The sequence below is a fragment of the Castanea sativa genome, chromosome 5 (genome assembly GCF_040712315.1).
Source record: "Castanea sativa cultivar Marrone di Chiusa Pesio chromosome 5, ASM4071231v1".
NCBI classification, from domain to species: Eukaryota; Viridiplantae; Streptophyta; class Magnoliopsida; order Fagales; family Fagaceae; genus Castanea; species Castanea sativa.
The window spans coordinates 64359793-64371272 of record NC_134017.1 but is presented as its reverse complement, the minus strand read 5'-3'; the positions used below and the strand labels follow the sequence as shown (position 1 = coordinate 64371272).

Genomic DNA, 11480 nt, shown 5'->3' with positions numbered 1-11480 from the left:
AGGTAATTGAAAACACAACATGTGATCAGTGTTTGAAGGATGATGAGGACGTGATTCATGCTGTTTGGGGTTGTGAATGTGTCCATTTGGCTTGGGAAACTCCATTCACAAAAGGTAAGGCTGAAACACCCCAGAGTGCAAACCATGTGGGATTTGATCTGCATTGTCCACGAGGAGACAAGTGAGCTCGAAAAATTCGCCATGTTTGCCTGGGCAATTTGGCAGCGCAGAAATAAGCTCAGAGGAAAAGAGGCAAGTACCCCGGTTCATAAAATCTTCAAATCTGCTCTGAACCTCCTGGTTGAGTTTAAGCAGAATTGACTAAGGCCTGCTGTCCAAAGCAGCCCCAGTTCGAACTAGTGGCAGCCCCCCCCCTCCTAACACAGTCAAGGTTAACTTTGATGGTGCAGTCTTTGGTGAATTCCATGAGGCGGGGGTGGGAGTGGTGATTAGGAATGACCGGGGGAGGTGATGGCTTCTTTGTCCGAGAAAATAGCAATGCCATCGTCAGTGGAAGTACTTGAGATGTTGGCTGCTATGCGAGTAGCAATCTTTGCTAGTGAGCTAAGATTCAGAAATGTTTGGTTTGAAGGCGACGCCGAGGGGGTAGTAAGGAGCTTGTGTAATGGGGTTAGCTCAAATGCCTTTGTTGGGCACTTAGTGAAAGACTTTAGGTCTATAGTTGGTTTTTTTCAAACCTATTCTATCTCTCATGTAAGAAGGCAGGGCAACAGTATGGCCCATGCCTTAGCTAGGGAGGCTAGAATATCTTTTCTCGTATGTATTTGGATGGAGGATGTTCCACCAAATATTTTTTCTACTGTTTCCAAAGACTTTCCTGTTGAATGAAGTTCTTTCCCAGTGGGAAGGTTTTCTCAACAAAAAAAAAAAAGTCCAATGCAACCTTATAAGCACTCCTAACCGAAAATAACCAATTTAAGAGTCTCTACCCATATTGGCCTATCCTCAGGTAGCCTATTGCTCAATCGAATTCCACCCACATCTTCGAGCTCAAAAGGAAGGAAAACAAGTTTAAGCATATCCAAATTCTAGCTTTTATTATCCAAAACAATAAGGACACATTTGGTAAACTGTAATAGGTATTGTAATGTAACAGTTATTCCTATGGTTTAGCTATTCAATAGTTTGGTTATGTTTTTATTACAGGGAATAGTCTTTCCTTATAAATAATACATGTGTGTGTGTGTGTGTGTGTGTGTGTGTGTGTGTGTTTTAAAGGATGAGTATAGTAAACGTATTATTATTTTATTTGAGGGGAGAGAAAATTTACTCACCAGGTGGGGCCTACAGTTTGGTATGTGTATATGTAATCTCTTTTCTCTTTTTTATTTTTTATTTTTTTTTATTTATTTGTGTATATGTAATCTCTTATCAAGTGGGGCTTACAGTTTTTAATATATTTACAAAAGTGTTATTAAGCGATGTTATTTGAAAATTGAAACGAGTATGGAGGAGTCCTTTAAATACAGTGTTCAAACATCCTAAAATAAGAAACGTAATTCAAACACTTCTAAATGAAAATTCCTACCAAACACGTTTTTTTCCTCACAATTAGTATTTAAATACTGAAAACTATTGTTTGAAATTTCTTACCAAACAGGGCCTAAGCTTGAATTTTCTTTCCATTTAACGTTAATTTTCTAAGAATATCGGTAGTTGTCATGTTACAAAACAAACTAGAAAACTGGCATCTCGAGTTTTTAAAACTTGAGTTCAATGGTAGAACTCGAGTTTTTAAAACTCCAGACGCAAGCGGTGGCATCTGATGTGGAAAAAATTCTACTTAGAACTCGAGTCTTAGAAAATCGAATTCCACCATTTTCTTTTCAGATCACCTCTTCGTCTTTGTCTTTTCTTCTTCTTCCCCTGTTCTTTCAGTGGATCTCAAACCATCTGATGTTCCTCTGTTTTGCTTCTGATGTTCTTTGGTGGATCTTAAACCAGATTCTTCTTCTATTTCTAGATTCTTGCTTCTAATGTTCTTCAGTGGATCTCAACCAGATTCTTCCTTTGTTTCCAGATTCTTGCTTCCGATGTTCTTCGCTCAACACCTACATAAATCAAGTTTATAAAACTCGAGTTACAAATTGAGTTTTTAAAACCCAAGATCTATGTGGCAGAAACTACCACATCCTCAAGCCTAAAACTGCCACATCTCAACTTAAGTTTTCCTTGAAATCGAGTTCCTAAAACTCAAGATGTTAGTTTTCAACATCTTTTTCAGCGCATGCTAACTTATTACATTGTTTCCCACATCTATGCTAGTCTGCAAGATACCCCGCCTAAGCTTTCTACATTTGCCTGTGTCTCTAATTTACTTGTTGCAAAAAAAAAAACAAAATTCTTGATATTGATATGGACACGTTGGAGTAGAATAGTAAACAGTCAAATTTCATAATGCAAACTGGAAGCAAACTGTTGAGAGAACTATACCCGGTTCAAAACCCAAAAACACCAACTTCATCAATTAAACTCAACTCTCACAAGCCCATACATAGCTTCATACAAACTCAAAGCTAAACCCACTTAAAAGGCACAAACTGACCAAATCAGCCAACCCATATGATAAAATCAAAGTGGCTATCCAACAAATCAAAACTAAGCAACCAAAGCCAAATGAAATCTTAAGTCCAACCTAAAATTGACTAAAAATACATTAGCCCCTCTCACTCTAAAGTTAACTCATCTCCTCAAACCACACAAGACCAACCCAAAAATCAAACCAAGTTCTTACATCCTTCACTGTTTTCATTAGCCATCCTTTAGTAACCTGATCCGATAAATTAAGAACCACCATTTGATATTTTGCAAGCAAATTTGGAGTCCTATACTTGATCAACTTAAAAGCTGAAACTCCATGATAACAAATTTGTGATAATATATATCTCAGTCGTGTCGACCTATTTATCAGATTTTATCAAATGAAAAAAAAATTATGAAAAAACAAACAAATAAATATTTTTAATATAAAATTCAAAACTAACGAGTAATTGTATCACAAATAATCAATCACAATATATCAAAGAAAATAAACCACAACAACTAATAAGTTTATATATCTAGAGTTGGAAATGTATATTGGTAAAATGTCATTTAATTAAACGAGTCAAATGGATTCTATATGTTGAACACTAACCCAACCCGTTTATTAAACGGGTCAGTCATGTCAACTCAAATATGACACGAACCCATTAAGCCTCAACACATAACCTACTAATTTCGTGTCGTGTCATGTCAAGGTCGTGTCCAATTTTGTTACCATAAGATAGCATTGGACTATTTGTGAGTGTTGGTAATTTTTTATTGGAAGAGAAAATGAGAATTGAATGGGAAGAAGAGGAAAATGGATGAAAAACTGGGGTGAGAAAATAATGCCAAATTAATGGATTTGTGTTTTAAGCAAGATTTTAAAAACCAAACCAAACCAGCTAGTCCTACTAGTTGAACCAAGAACTAGTCTGCTTTGAAAAAAAAAAGCCTAAAACCGAGAAAAATCGATCAAAAACCGGTCAAAATGGGAAAAATTGGGAATCGAAGGCAAATCTAGTTTTGCCCCAGTTCGGTTTTTAAAACCATGGTTTTAAGGTGATAAAACGCGTTTTGGGAACAATTTTTCCAAAACACCTATAAAACAAAAACCGAAAACACAAAATTGTTTTCACTTTACCAAATAGGCTCTACAAAAATACTACTATTCTATCTTAGTTATGTCTATGAATAACTAATGTTTGTTTGTCATCATTTTTGTAGTTCAATTGATATCTCATAATGTTTTCAACAAAAACATCTAAACATATAGGGTTCAAATCCCCCTGCCCTCAACTACGGAATTTTTTCTTTTTTTAAAAAAAGGTAATGTATTTTACTGTCTACAAATAATCGTAACTTTTTAAAAATTAAATTTTGCTTCAAAAATTAAAATATATCTTGAAATTTTTTAATTTTTGGCTTAAAAATTAAAACATTGCTTAAAATGTTCAATTAGTGATATGTATATATATTTCATCTCATGTATTACTAACTATAATACAATTTGAAACACTTCTAATACTAATAATAAGCTTTGTAATACTCCCAAAAAATTTGACAAATTTCTTACAAATCGGAAAAAAGTTTTAACCAAACATGAAGAAAAACTCCTCAAACCCACTATTTGGCAACTTAAAAGATTATTTAACTTTCCTTTTTTTTTTTTTTTTGTGTGTGTGATAAATATGATAGCATTTTAATCTATTGCATTCATCTCATGATGATTACTCTTTAGATAAAAAAAAACTTTACCAATTGAGCTATCTGAAACCCACTTCACCTTTACTTTTAGTCATGTGTTTTTTAATAGTCATGTATCTTGTTTAAATGATTTAATGAATTATGTGGTTTAATACACATAAATAATCTTATGAACCATCATGTATCCGGTTAATTAGAGGAAAATTTTGTCTTTATAAATTCCAATTATTTTCATTAAAATTTCGTTTCCTTCTCTTTACTTTCCTCTCCCATATATTCCAGCTCTCATGTTTGGTATGACTTGATAGTAATTACTAGTTAAATGAATTACCCTTTTTTGTGGAAAAAATGTGGACAAATAATTATTATTGATGGGTATTGCTTATCCATTACGGAAGTTTTTTTTTCTAAAAAAAAAAAACATGGGATTTTTCCAACGGGAGGTCCTCCCTTAGCTTGATTGTCAAATTATAATAGATCATCCTAATGATGGATGAATGAATGTCCTTATATGGAAAAATACTTTCTCTAGGGTTCTTACCTAATTCTCATCCCATTTACCCACAATCTCTAATCATAGATGCAAATCAGATTCTCACATTCCATTGTTATACTTATAGTATTCATTATGTTAAGACTATTGAAAATGGACAAAATTAAAGGAATTGTTAGAAATGACCTCTCCATATGATGAGACATCCTATTTAGGACTACATAATAATTTTCCGTCAACGAGACATCATAGAAATGTCATGAACTAATAGTAGAATGAATTTAACTTTGGATTTCCAGATTTACTAGGGAGTGTTTTAGTATGATAGTTATATTTCCACCTTCAATATATTAATATTACTTTATTAAAAAAAAAAAAAAAAAAACACGTCCATCCTGGGATTCCAGTTTTGTTCCATCTTTAAGTTCTTTTGGTATTCCAAGAAGCATTTGCGTTCATTCTTTTCCTCTGTCTCAAGGCCCAAACCTACCGCCCAAGTAAAGTAAACACAAGAAGTCATGGATGGACTTATTATCTACCAACCCTATGAGCTTATGCTTTCTTCTTTCCCCTCTGCCACGGAACCACCAACTCTTTTCCTCCATAAGCCCAATCTGAATAGCTCACTGGGAATTTGGGAAGTCTAGACATTGAGGTAAACATTTTCATTGTCTTCACTTGGTTGTTTACTTTTGGGTTCCTTTACCTTTTTGGGTTTGTGTATTACATGATCTTAGATGGGTTCTTTAGAGGACAAAAAGCCCACTTGTGGGTATTGGAAGTTTTCACTTGTTGAAGCTTCTTGTTGTTTATCAGCTATTGTGTCTTGTTAATTTGAGCTTTGAAATGTAGAAGAAACATGGGGTCTTCCAGATTCTTTTCCATAACACTTAGTTTACTCAGTCAGAAAGGCAACCTCACATTGTTAAATGCATAGAACATAGAATCATTTGAGGGTTATTCTATTTTTTGGAGAATTTTCTTTACTGGGTTTGTGCTATAAATCAAAATTAAAATATAATCCCCCTTTTTTATCAGTGCATGCTTTAAACAAAAAAAATGCTTAATTAGGTGTTTTTTATTTGGTCCTATTATATTTATCTTTAATTATATGTAAGTAACCTGGAATTAGCTAAATTTAGATTCAATTTGTTTTCATTTGTTTATATTATTCAATCTTTGCCCTGAAGTGTGTCACCGTTTCTGGTTTGTTTTACTTCATTTTTCATTTCAGGGTTTGCTACGACTTGAACCACATTGTTTATGAAAATCAAGTACTTAGTGGGTGTTCTATTTTTGTTCATAGTTTGTTTAATTCTTAGGTTTATTTGTTATTCCTCTTGATTTTCTATATCATCTTAGGTGGTGATTGTCGCTGCTGTTGTTGTAGTTGAATATATTTTTTTTAATGTGTAATATTACTCTGTGGAATTTATTTGTTTGTTTAGATGTTGTACTTAAAGAATTGTTATTGTTCAAATTTTAATTAGCTTGTTTATGCTTTATTATTTTATTCTAAAAGTTTTATGATGCCATTATGGTCCAATCTTAAAAACTTGAACATCTCTTCTTCTTCTTTTTTGTTCTCTTTACAATTTGGTTTTCAAAACCATGCTTTTTAACTTTTATAGCAATAGAGATTGCAGAAAGGAGAAATTATGAGTTATTGTCCTAAAAACAAGCTCTCAAAGCTACTCAAAAGAGGTTCCAAGTTTGTTCAAAAGGCCTCCAACTCTGTTGCTCCCACTTCCACACCTGGACAAGCATCGTCCTCTGTCGCTGCCATTTCTTCGACTTTGGTCATGGATGACCTCCATACCCTTAAAACAAGGTTTTGCATCATTGGAAGTGGCCCAGCTGCCCACACTGCTGCCATATATGCATCCCACACAGAGTTGAAGCCCATCCTCTTTGAGGGGTGGATGGCCAATGGCATTGCCCCTGGAGGCTAGCTCACCACGACCACTGAGGTGGAGAACTTCCCAAGATTTCCATATGGAATTCATGACATTGAGCTCATGGACCGCTGCCGCAAGCAGTCACTCCGCTTTGGCACTCAGATTCTAACTGAGACCGTCAACAAGGTGGATTTCTCCACCACCCCTTTCAAGGTCTTCACTGATTCTAGGACTGTCATTGCCAATTCCATCATTGTGGCGACTGGTGCTGTCGCCAAGCGCTTAGACTTCCCTGGCTATGGTGAGGGCCTAGGAGGGTTTTGGAACCGAGGGATATCAGCTTGTGCTGTATGTGATGGTGCTGCACCCATTTTCAAGAACAGGCCCCTGGAAGTAATTGGAGGTGGGGATTCAGCCATGGAGGAGGCCACATTCCTCACCAAGTATGGGTCCATTGTGTACATCATCCATAGGAGAGATACATTTAGGGCTTCAAAAATTATGCAGCAGAGGGTCTTGACTAACCCTAAGATTCAAGTTCTATGGAACTCGGTGGCCGTGGGAGCCTATGGGTACGAAAACACTAATTATAGGGTCTTGGGAGGGTTGAAGGTGAAGAATGTACTGAGCGGGGAAATTTCGGATCTCAAGGTTTTGGGATTGTTCTTTGTGATAGGGCACAAGCCAACCACCAAGTTCTTGGATGGTCAGACGAAACTTGATTCTGGTGGCTATGTTGTCACAAAGCCGGGGACCACCCAGACAAGTGTGCCTGGAGTTTTTGCTAACGGAGATGTCCAGGATAAAAAGTATAGGTAGGCTGGTACTCCTGCCGACACTGGTTTGTCAATATCCTCTATCTTTCCCCTTCATCATTTAAATTTCGATTTTGGAGCTTCTATGTTTGTAGCACTTCTCTTCTTCATTTTATTTGGGATTATATGTTTTGTGTGGGTAATAAGGTGTATTTGTTTCCGTTTCTGTTTTTTGCCGTGTCAAAATTATGTTTATCACATTGATATAATATTGAACTTAATTGCCTAGTTCACTTCTCTTCTCTGCACTGCTTTCAGATGCATTTTTCAACTACAAGCTGTTGGTTTACATGTTTCTTTGTTCTTGATCAAATTGCCCACTAGATAATAAAGGGACTGACTACAAGAACAAATATGCTTTCTGAATTTTCCAATGTCTCTAATTTACTTGTTGCATTATGGTATTTTCTATGTGCAACACATTAGTGATGAAACTGATAATAAACAAAAGGAAATTTTAATATTTATTTTTTTGACTCACTCCTAATAACTGTATAGTTAAGAAGGTACTAAAAAGTTCTGTTTCTTGTCCATTCTATTCTTGTGGATTTAAAAACAAAATTAGTCTCACCTTGTGTGACCATGTACTTTTTTTGTTCTTCTTTATCAAAATGATGAAACTTGTGCTCTAGGGTTGTGAAGAAATTAATCTATTTATGATCTATTTGACATGGTTTGATCACCATCTCTCTATGCAATTGGATGACTGTTGAGTCTTGAATTAAGCGCATTATTTTGAGACGCTGAGCCCATTTTTTAGCAAACCCAAGCTAGTTTAACTCAAGTTTTAAGAACATGGAGAATTTAGATATTGGAATATTTGGAACTTGATTTTGTCCCACCCATTTTTGGACCCCTTAAAATAAGATCAAATGGGTTGTCACTTCAAGGTTGAGTTGGACTCTGGCTTTTTTCTTGCTTAGTGACTTGAGATTGAGTGACATGTATTTATGATTTCTGCGCAAATGTAAATTAAGCCTGTGCATAACTTTAATCTCACAAAATGAACTTATCGCAAGATACTTGACTAGGCTTGGATTGTTTGTCTTTTTAAATGTGATTTACAAAAAATATAAATAAATAAACTACATTGACTTGGGAAAGTGTTTTGTGTTCATCATTTAGCTCCATTAGGATGCATAAGATTTGACAATTTCTATAATTGACTATAAGAATTGAGATAATACAAATAATTGGCAGTGGTATATAAGTAGGTAAATAACAGCAGGATGTTGCTTACTAACTCCACTCTAAGTGATTCTGCTATTGGGAATACATGTCTTTCTGAAATGTTCATTTAGGTCCCAAGATTTTGGGGAATAGGGGGGGTGAGAGAAAGGCTGCTGCTGGTTTCTATTTCATTCTTAATTTTCGGAACAGTCATATAGAAAATTAGAAATCATGTAAGTAGTGGTTTTGATTATACCATTGGCCATGGCATCTACCATTGTTGCGATAACCTGTTTCTATCACCAATATTTGGGTTTTGTTGAACAATTTATGTTATCATTTTAAATTTAAATAAAAAGACCTATTCCACATAAGTTATGGTTTATTCACAGTATATGTATTAAGGTCTTCTCTATTTAGTTTACTTGGTTTCTTTAATGATGCTGGTTGCATGGCAACTTTGGAAGCCGAACATTACTTGCAAGAGATTGGATCTCAGAAGGGCAAAATTGATTGATGAGTACTTGTTAGGGTACAGCCTAGTGGTTGGAGGCTTAGTGATTGGCCAAGAACATATTGACCCCTCGTGATGGATTAGTTAATTAATTAACCAAGTTTAATTAATTAATCAATTTAACATGCAATGTACGTGGCAGCACAAACAAATCACCAAATAAATATGTAGCAGAAAATAAATTGACACAGTGATTTGTTTACGAATGGGGAAAACTTCCGAAACAAAAACTCCACCGGGTGATTTTAAGGTCACCACTCCCGAGAATTCATTATTATCACAACAAGCGGTTACAAGTAAAAGAATCTCAGTACTTTATACCAACCTACAGTTAAACCCTTACCCCAATACCTAGTTGGACTTGTTTTGTAGTGACAATCTCTCATTGTATTGCACGGCTCCTAGTACGTGACTAACCAAAAGATGCGCAGATCCCAGTACACGACTTGATCACCAACTTGAGAAGAATGTTGGCTGCAAAGTTCTTCTGTTTATCACACGATGAAGATCATAAAGTTACTTGGTCACAAAACTCTATGGTGTACAAACACAGCAGCTTCTTCAAGAGAAATAAGAACTAGGGCAAACTAAGTTTCCGGTCACACTTTTCTTCACACTTGTGGAATTGTGCTCTTGTACAACTGTGCAACCTGTGATAGCCCTTAAAATAATCCTTTTATATATTTAGGGTTATGAGAAAAGAAAGTCCAAACATACATTCATGGATTGAATGAAAATAAGCTCTAAAAAATTGAACTTCATAGATCTCGACAGATACCCTATTTGTTAAGCAGCTGTCGAGCCTCGGGCTGAAACAGCTCTTTTAAACCTCGATAGATACTAGTTGTCGAGCTTTAATGAACAACACTTCTTCACTTGATTCTTGGACAGACTTGCATGGCTTTAACACTTGAACTTGAAATCTTTTTTCTTGAAGCATTAAACACATTCTAGATCTATCCAAATACAAGTAAAGTGAGTTTTGTCAAAGGATTAGTCAATTATATAAAATGTTGACATATGTTCCTAACATGAATCACATGTGTCCTAACAATCTCCCAATTTGGCAATTCATAACAAAACCACAACAAACAATTGAGCATATGAGAGAAGTCATAAATCACTCAACTCATACTCACTTGTTGAATACAATAAAATCTATCCTAACACAAACTCTTGAAAAACTTTGCAAGAAGAGAGTTCATGACAAGAAGACTTTGACAACCTGTATTTATGAAACACTTTAAACAAAACTCGTCAAGGCATCTTAGTGTGAGACAGAAATAAAAAATTGCATACAATATATAAGAAGCATGCGCATAAAGAGAGAAAAGAAACAACACATGTAAAGATAGGTGAAAGACCTGTAATAACAATCGCAAATGTATATATATCAACGAGTACAAGGTTTGCTATCATAACATGATCACAAGATCTAAGGTATATGAACAATGTATATAAAATAAAGAGAAAAGAAAAAGATACATAAAAGTCCTCATTACATCTCTCAAGATATGAACACTCCCCCTAACAAAAATCTCCTATACTAACCCTCCCCCTATGAGTATGACTATTATCATATCCAAACTACTCCCCCTTTTTGCCACGAGTGACAAAGGGTAAGTACATCAAGTAGACATCTCATCAGCACTAGAAGAGCTAGCATCCTCATCCGCATCAGCATCAGAAGCATCAGCATCAACATCAACATCACCATCATCGTCTTCATCCTCAAAAGCCTCTGGAGTAAGAGGAGGAGAAGCAATGAAGCCACCTATGATAGCCTGTCGTCATTCAATACGACCAACTTGAGTGTTCACCTAACACAACTCATCCCTAAGACTGTCGAAGGGAGCATCCATGCGCACAAGCTGTTCCATTATGTCCTCAAGAGACACACCACCCATAGAAGAAGAGGGAGCAGATATGGATGGAGCTATAGAAGCTAGAGGAATCGACGTCCCGGACCGCCTCGAAAGTAGTTGCGCCTCGCTCCATTTAACGGGAGCGGTGTCTATGGCACACATGACATGGAAGTGGTCGGAAATGGGAAAGGAGACAAAAAAATGGTGTAGAATCCTTGTGATAGTCGAAGGGAAGATGAGTTTATCACGGGTCGTCATATCCTTATACACATCAATGAGTGATAAAATGAAATGAGAAGGGAATTCTATGGTAAGATCTTTAATGAGGGATAACAAAAACCGAGCACGAGGCTCTGTAATGGAGTTATAGTGAGACAATGGATGGAGAACGAATGTCATCACCATGTTAAGGAATCTCGGACCTTTAGTAAAGGTCGAGCAAGGAGTGAACTGACGATCACCCCAATCAGAGAG

The 11480-nt window shown here is 35.8% G+C and overlaps 1 pseudogene; it reads left to right on the top strand.

Moving 5' to 3' along the window:
- The first annotated feature begins 5254 nt into the window (after positions 1 to 5254).
- Positions 5255 to 9144, top strand: LOC142637094 (thioredoxin reductase 1, mitochondrial-like; annotated as a pseudogene).
- Positions 9145 to 11480: the final 2336 nt, after the last annotated feature.